The sequence below is a fragment of the Amblyomma maculatum genome, chromosome 1, assembly GCF_055883805.1.
Source record: "Amblyomma maculatum isolate TAMU_Amacu chromosome 1, ASM5588380v1, whole genome shotgun sequence".
NCBI lineage: Eukaryota > Metazoa > Arthropoda > Arachnida > Ixodida > Ixodidae > Amblyomma > Amblyomma maculatum.
This window is the reverse complement of record NC_139344.1, coordinates 202,634,396-202,642,386: the sequence shown is the minus strand read 5'-3', so window position 1 is coordinate 202,642,386 and position 7,991 is coordinate 202,634,396. Positions and strand designations below refer to the sequence as shown.

The 7,991-nt window shown below is 48.3% G+C and overlaps 2 pseudogenes; one reads left to right on the top strand and one right to left on the bottom strand.

Annotated features, from left to right (window-relative positions):
• The first annotated feature begins 2,218 nt into the window (after window positions 1–2,218).
• LOC146205373 (uncharacterized) lies at window positions 2,219–4,491 on the top strand (annotated as a pseudogene).
• A 78-nt stretch (window positions 4,492–4,569) lies between these two features.
• Window positions 4,570–7,733, bottom strand: LOC146205372 (uncharacterized; annotated as a pseudogene).
• Between the last annotated feature and the right edge of the window lie 258 nt (window positions 7,734–7,991).

Here is a 7,991-nt window from a genome sequence, read left to right as displayed (position 1 = left end):
TTCGTCCATAATCGTCCCTCCAAAAAGAAAAAATGCACAGATAAGATAGAATTGCGACTTGAATCAGAACCAATACCCGAGAGAGAGGAAATTAGAGTACTGGGCCTTTGCATTCACCAGCGTAAGCTAGCGATGACCACGCTCGACAAGCTAAAAAAAGGTGGGAGACCAGGTGGGCCGAATGGTCCGCAGAGTCTCGAACAAGAAAGGGGGACTGAGAAGCAAAGATGCTCTACGACTGGTCAATGCCTTTGTAACAAGCAGAATCCTGTACTCCCCTATCTCCACCTCAAGAAACACGACGAGAACATCCTTGAGGTGATCACGCGCAAAATAGCGAAGAAGGCCCTCGACCTCCCTATCCACGTCGAACCTGAGACTCCAAGGTCTGGGTATGACGAACTCGTTAGAGGAGCTGAGAGAAGCCCACCTCACGAGCCAATACACGCGACTATCGCAGACACCGTCGGGGCGTCGCCTATTAACCCGTCTACACATACAACACACGACTGTAACCGAGGAAAGAGTAAGGCTTCCCTAGGAGTGGCGATACGCCCTGCACGTAAAACCACTCCCCACTAATATGTCCAAGGACGACCACGAGGGTAGGCGCATGGCCAGGGCAGAGGCCTTAGCTCATCACTACGAAGGAAAACCCGGAGTGTGCTATGTGGACGCGTCAGGCCCGCACCAAGGCGGGTGGTATACGGCGGCAGTGATCCACGAGTCCAAAACGGTAAACGGGCTCACATTTAAAGCCCGAAGCGTAACACAGGCAGAAGAGGTCGCCATCGCGTTATCAGCAACACACTCTGATTCCAAAACAATCATAACGGACTCGCGAGGGGCGTGTAGGAACTTTCAACAGGCCTGGGTCCCGTACCTGGCCTACCGGCTACTAAAAAACAGCTCGGACCTGGCCTACCGACTATTGCAAAACAGCTCGTATGTGGAAAGTCCATCCCGCCGCTTCATAGTCTGGGCTCCGGCAACCAGGAAGCAGATGCCGCCGCCCGTACGCTTTCTGACCGGGCAACCTCGTCTCCTTCCTCCTCAGAAGAATTCACACCAGCCTGCACTTTCAGAGAAATTACGCAGCTGTACCAAAACAGACACAATATTTACCCCCACCCGTCTAATGGGTTAAGAAGAGCGGAGGAACGCGTGTTTCTTCATCGCCTTAGGAATACCATGATGTGCCCGGCGTCACTTAAACACTTTGACAGTGCCTTCTCCGGGGAGGGCCCGCACTGCGGGGAAATGTCCTCGGACCTTTTCCACATGGTGTGGGCGTGCCCCTCCAACCCTGCCTTTGCACCTCACCAAAACACCACCCGGGAGGACTGGGAGGCGACTACTCACCTGCTCCGACCTGAAAGCCCAAAAGGCCTTGGTCAAACGAGCAATGGCGGCAGCGGAAGCTACTGGGGTCCCGTACTAGGGACCCCACCTAGTGTTTGTGAGGGGAAGGGCACTAAGCCTGACCCCAGAGCAACCTTCATGTAATTCTATATTTTATTAAACGTTTTCACCACCACCACCACCGCTCGCTGCGCGCTTTTCCATCGCCACGGCTGGACTGAATGCAATGAATGCAGCGGCGCGCGCTCCCTCGCCCGTTTCGCTTTCGCGCACACAGAGTGCACGCCCCATCTCCCGCCAAACGATAAAGAGGAAGGGGAACTTGGCTTGCGGAGGCTAGATGACCGGGAAGGAGAGTGAAAAACCTTTGCAAGGGAACGAGATTGCTTCTCCCGGTACGTCACGAATGACGTTTCGGAGGAGGGCCGAAGGGGGTGGCCGCCCCGTGGTGGGCAAAACCTGCCGCTGCTGGTGGCATGGTGCGGAGGATTTGGTCTCGTCTAGTGACAACTTGCTGTGTTTTTCGCAACGCCGTCAAGATCCCGAGTGGTGTGATGCGATATTCGATCGCAGATGACCAACTACATGTTTCTTCCGTTCTATACGCGGTCCTAATGTGTCTTCCAGCTGTGCAAAGAGCCAAGCGACAAATGTCGAGCGCCGGCAGGCCTCGAAATTGTTCTCGACTGTAAGCACATTTTCTGGTATACATGGCTTGCACGTGACGTCACGTCGTCTGCTTTTTCAGCCGGCGGCCATGTTAGCGACCCGATCGCATGTCCGGTGGTCATTTGCTCGTGTATGTCGGATTTTATGGCATTGTTCTCGGCGGTTTGTTGGATGACATTCATGTAAAATGGCTGCAAATGAACAGTTCAATGCGAGCTATTACTCGGACCTCATCGGGAGCACTCGCCTCCGCTACGACGAAAAGATCAAACTTTTCGATAACATCGATCCGTACATGTTGCGGCCCGGAACGGATTGCAGTGCCGATGTAAGCTTGTTCTCTGAGGTGACACACGGTGACATCGTAACGTACTTGGTTTTTTCCGCGAGCTTTGTTACACTAGAGCACATGAAAGGTCTGAAATCGCACAATTACTTCACCAGCGGTTGGGTGAAACACCTTTCTGCCAAGCGACTTTAAGATGATAAAGTGCTCCTGCTTTGCGAGGTAAGCCCTATGATTTATGACTTTTGACAACATTTGTGAACATGTTGTGGTGATGCATGATTTTTATGAGCTGTACCCAGCTTCAGGTGTACGGTGCATCAGAAGATGGCTTGTTAGATTGTGTGCTCGCGACAGCGGCTAAGCACGAGAAAAACAAGCCTGCAATGAATGGACCTCGCGGTCGCCTCTTTTTTTTTGTTTATTTTTGCACAGTCTCGGGGGTCTCGTTCACGAAATGAATCAAACCACTCAGCATTACATGCACTGAACTCTGAGCTGTGCGGTCTGTTCAGCGCATCTGAGGCACGACGTTAGACAGTGCACGCGACCGCGCAAGCCAGCAGTGTCCCCGTGGCCGCCAGTTTTTAATCTGCGTTGTTCGGATGGTGCTACTAGCGAACTGATCAGATAATGCGTGCTGCATTACATGCACAGAAACTATGTTCCTTACAGTTTTTTTAAACCATTGTCTCCGGGCCCAAAGCGTAACTAAAACCAAAGCAGTTTTAAAAGGATTGGCCACTAACATTTGTTCTTGATAATTTATTTATGCAGGTGAATCACGCAGAAAGAATGGGACTGTGATTACTGCTCATTGCACTTGTATGGCAGGAGCAGGTGAAGCGCGTGCTCACACATTGGAGCTTGCTTGTTTGCAGTGGAGACCGGAGTGAAAATAAAGCAGTCTAGAAGCTGCACATAGAAGGAAAATGTGTGGCTGCCGGCATATGTAGAAAAAATTAAATTCAAAAGGTTGAAAGATATCAACTTTACGTCGTCAAGTGGCAAGAAGAGGATGCTTGAGACAACCACTGACCCCTCAAAGGACGCAAGAGTGGTCAAGCCACGGGCACATGTCCCACCACTTTCTGCGCTGAAGCAGGAAACATTGTACAAGTCCATCCAGAATGCCAGTGTTGTGCCAGCAGGTTTTTCTGTGCTGCCTAGCTACAATGGTCTTTTCGAAAACCCAGTGAAATAGCAAGATACAAACCTTCGATCATTGTATTCAGAGGCAATGCTATCAGATGACCTGGATACACTTGTCGAAAAGGTCAATGATATCCTCCCAAGCCTTCAAATAAATGAGGAGACTGCAAAAGAGGTTGAGGCCTCTACAAGACAACAAAGCAGTTCACCAGCCTGGCATTCTTACCGAGCAGGAAGGGTGACTGCATCTATTATGAAGCGTGTCTGCCACACTACCGCAGAAAAACCAAGCATATCACTTTTAAAATTAATATGCTACCCGAGGAAGCAGTCTTTGCATACGCTCGCCATCACATGGGGTATCAAAAATGAGCCCCAGGCCTTAAAGGCATATCAAGAGAGCGAAGCTCAAAAGCACGATTCTTTCCAGTGCTCCAAATCAGGGCTTCACATAAGCACTACGCATCCTTTTGTTGGAGCCACGCCCGACTCTCTTGTTACCTGTACATGTTGCGGAAAAGGAGCCGTGGAAGTGAAGTGCCCCTATTCACTTAGGGAAGTGAAAAGTCCTACCGAAATGGCCACCCCAAGTTCATGCCTGGAACTTGTCGATGGTGTCTTGAAATTACGACAACATGCTTATTTCTATCAGGGCCAGACACAGATGGCCGTGTGTGATGTTGAGTGGTGTGACTTTGTTGTGTAGGCACCCGACGCACTGCATGTGGAGCGAATTGGCAAGCAAAAGCAGTTTTGCGAAAACATGCTGGCTTCTGCAAAAAAAATTCTTCATCCATGCAATTCTGCCCGAACTGTTTAGCAAGTACTTTACAAGGCAGCACGCAGGCCCAGGAACAAACTCTTCGAAAGAGGATGCCTATTGCTTCTGCTATGAGCCGGAAATTGGAAAAATGGTTGCTTGCGACAACGAAACATGCCACTACAAATGGTTCCATTTTTGTTGTGGAGCACCAAAAACTGCCCAATGGTTTTGTCCAGATTGCAAAGGGCCAAAAGACTAAGTTTCCAGTTCAGCAGCCAAGCACGATACAATCATAATGAATACACAGAGCAGATGCAAAGTACAGTGCTTTATTGAAACGCACTGAAACAAGATTTCCCCTCACTCACTCGGGACGTGCTCTTCTGCATTGTCTTTCTGGGCTGCAACAATTGATGAGCACAGTTTTGATAATATGCAACAAACATTTACTGTTTTGTCGAGAGGAGCGGTCTTGTCTCCTGGCCGACACACAACAAAATCGATGGGTATGAGACTTCAAAATAATAAACTTATTTCTTATCAGTCCAGTTACTCTCTCAATGTGTATGCGCACATTTGCCAACTTTCTTGTGCTTTGCACTTCTGCTGAGAGCTGTTTCTTCCCTTTGGTGTAGGCTGGCACAATAAAAACCAATGCTTTCACTCACGTTGAACCCTCGGTCCGCAAGAACTACATCTCCAGGCACCAGATGGTCCAAAAATCCACAGTGTTCAGTAATGTGTTTGTCACTTGTTCTGCCCCCCCCCCCCCCCCCCCAACCTTCAGATATAAAGGTAACAACACCCTGCGGAGCAATCCCAATTGAGTACTTCGCCGTGTTGCTACATTTATACTGAGACCACGCTTCACACCTTGGAAGGTATGAAGACGGCCTTTATATTTTTATTTCGAAGCAGTCAAGAAGGACTGCCACATTGCTGCCGAATGAATTATAGAATGCCTGTGGCAGTCTGCTGCAAGGCGTTTCGTGTTGGCCAGCCAATTTCATCTTTAAGCCTGCAATATGCCACATGCAACTATTTGTTAAAGATACGAGATACTGTTGCCTCTGAAACGTTAAAGCGAAAGCTAAGATCAGCATTTTGAAGGTTTAGTTTCAGCTTCATCATAAAGACAATGAATTCCTGAAACTTGGAGAGGCTGTTGTTATCGTTGTGTGAAACAAAGCTTGTGAGAGCTTGGAATACAGCAAACAAAACTGTAAAGTTTGCCATTCCAGTGTAAAGCCGCACTTTTGCATCAGAACTTTTCAGTGCGGCTTCGGACATCTCAAGTTGCTCTTTTTCTTTCTGCGGCGCATAAAGTTATTCGTTGACCGTCACAGAATGCAGCTCCAGCGCCTTTATGTCTTCCATTGTCATGTCGGTCTGAATGGAGATCCCTAGAGGAAAAAAGAATTTTTGCAAATTCATTACCAGTAGCTGCACAGAGAAAGGTATGAATGGCTAGGCATCATGCCTTACATAGGCAGAACTGCAATCCAAGAGCTTTTAAACGAAGACTAGAACGAGTACTTGTGCCCCCCCCCCCCCATCTAATTTCCTTGCCGCAAAAAAAAAAAAAAACAAAAAAAAAAAACAAAAAAAAAAAAAAACGAACCCGTCTCACGTTCGTCGGTATCGACTTGCTCCTCTTGCGATGGCTGTGGGGAATCTGGAGCGGCGCCCGGCGATTCATCTGAAGTTACTGCATCAGCATCAGTCTGCCGCTTTTGTGCATATCGCTTCTCTCTGCGATAGTGCCGCGCAGAATCAGCATGCTTGGTTTCGTAGCCGAGGTTGAGAGACGAGGCCCAATCAGGATTTGTTTCGTCGAACAGTTTCGATGGTTCGCCTGCGGATACAAGTTTACAAGTTTTCCATGTTTCTGTAGAATGTCTTCATTTGAAAGTCGGCGTACGTAGAAATGAGGCATAGCATAGCTAGTCTTAACTAAAACAGCATAAGGGGCAAAAAATTACACGGACACGCACAACTCAGAAACAGTAAAATGGACGCACTCGGAACTGGTGTCTGCGCGTTCGCTTTGCGTTGTTTTTAAAGAGATTGTAATGTAAGAGTTGACTCACCTGTTATGAAATGGATGCCGCATACTCGCACATTACGACCTTCGTGACTGAACTGAGTGCGTTTGATGCGCGCCAACTACAAGTTGCGATGCTTCTCGCTCAAGGTTCTGGTCTTCTCGCATTGGTTTTGTATGACGTTTGGCAGAGAAAAGAACCTCTTACTGGTCGGCTGTCTCTTCCTCCCTTTGACGTCGCTGCGATTGGAGCAGCCAACAATAGCGCTTCTTGAGGTAACAGCGCGGAACACAGGACGGGAGCACAAGATTAGAGGACGACACAAGGAGCGCTGTTTCAACAACGTTTATTTTGGAAAAACCCTCAACTTCTTATACCCTAACGCCACAGATCGCCTACAAATGACTTGCACATATCAGCATAGTTAAAAAACAAAAACAAACAACAACAAAAAAACATAGTAATAGATAAATAAATACGCGTACCGCATAACCTACTCTTGCACACAGCGTGGTGCACTCTCTAAACACTCATGGAGAAAATTGCACATTCAGCAGTTTGATTTCTTTTTGTGTTAACAGCAGGGACGGTTTGCTTACACATCGTTCCTGCAGTCTAGCTATCTCAGCGGCTTCAATTATCTCACGAACCAGCGGCTCATTATGTTTTGCTAGCACTTTACATTGTGTGAATTGCACGGAGCAAGTTTTTGACGCGCAGTCTCTTACATGGATCCCCAAATGCCTGCTTTTTTGTTCGACGTTGTTTTTGCGTTCTTTCAGCCTGTCATTTGTGCACCTTCCAGTCTGTCCTACGTATTCCTTCCCACACTTGAAGGGTATGGAATAAACAACGCCTTCCGCGCACTCCACAAATCGACTCTGGTGGTTTGTTACGCACCCCCTCTGCCTTTGCGATCCATCAGCGTTTACACGTCGGCAGAGGCTTTTCAATTTTTTAGGAACAGTAAGCACAACATTAACGCCTGCTCTACGACCGATCTTTTTTAAGCGATGGGAAATGTTGTGCACATATGGTATGGCCACAATCCTGCGCTTGTTTGTTGTCTCCCTGTTCTCGTCACCTAGTTGGGCACCGACACGCTCGAGTCTTAACTTCTTGTTCAAACGTTCCGCAACAGAAACAAGCAAATGTGATGGGTACCCAGCTCCTGTAAGGCGGTCAACCTGGCGATGAAAACTGGCCTCCATGGTGTGAGTGCATGACTTCTTGAGTGCTCTTGTGCTCCCGTCCTTGTGCTCCCGTCCTGTGTTCCGCGCTGTTACCTCAGGATGCATAACCAACATGCCCAAGCTGCTATTCTAGCAAACAATAGCGCAATTAACCATGTTTACAAAGAGAGTTCCCAAACGCATGGAAAACAACGCGGGCTTGCTCGAAAGCGACTGCGCGCACCACGGCCGTGCCGCCACTGGGTCAACTGGGTCGCCAACATGGCCGACGCGTTTCCCCGAGTGACGTATGATGACGTCAGTGCAAGCCATGTATACAGTTGTGCGTTCGCGTAATTCTGGGAAGAAGAGCAAGTACTTATTAGTTAGCTTTATTGCCCTTCCGAACGAATCATGCTGAATGCTGGCCAATCGCACTCTAAAAGGATCGGGTGGCATGCGATCGATTGCAGCGATTTTAGAGATTCTTGCTCGGCATTGAATTTATTCCAGTTCAGTAGGCTATGTTGAAGGAGCTAGCT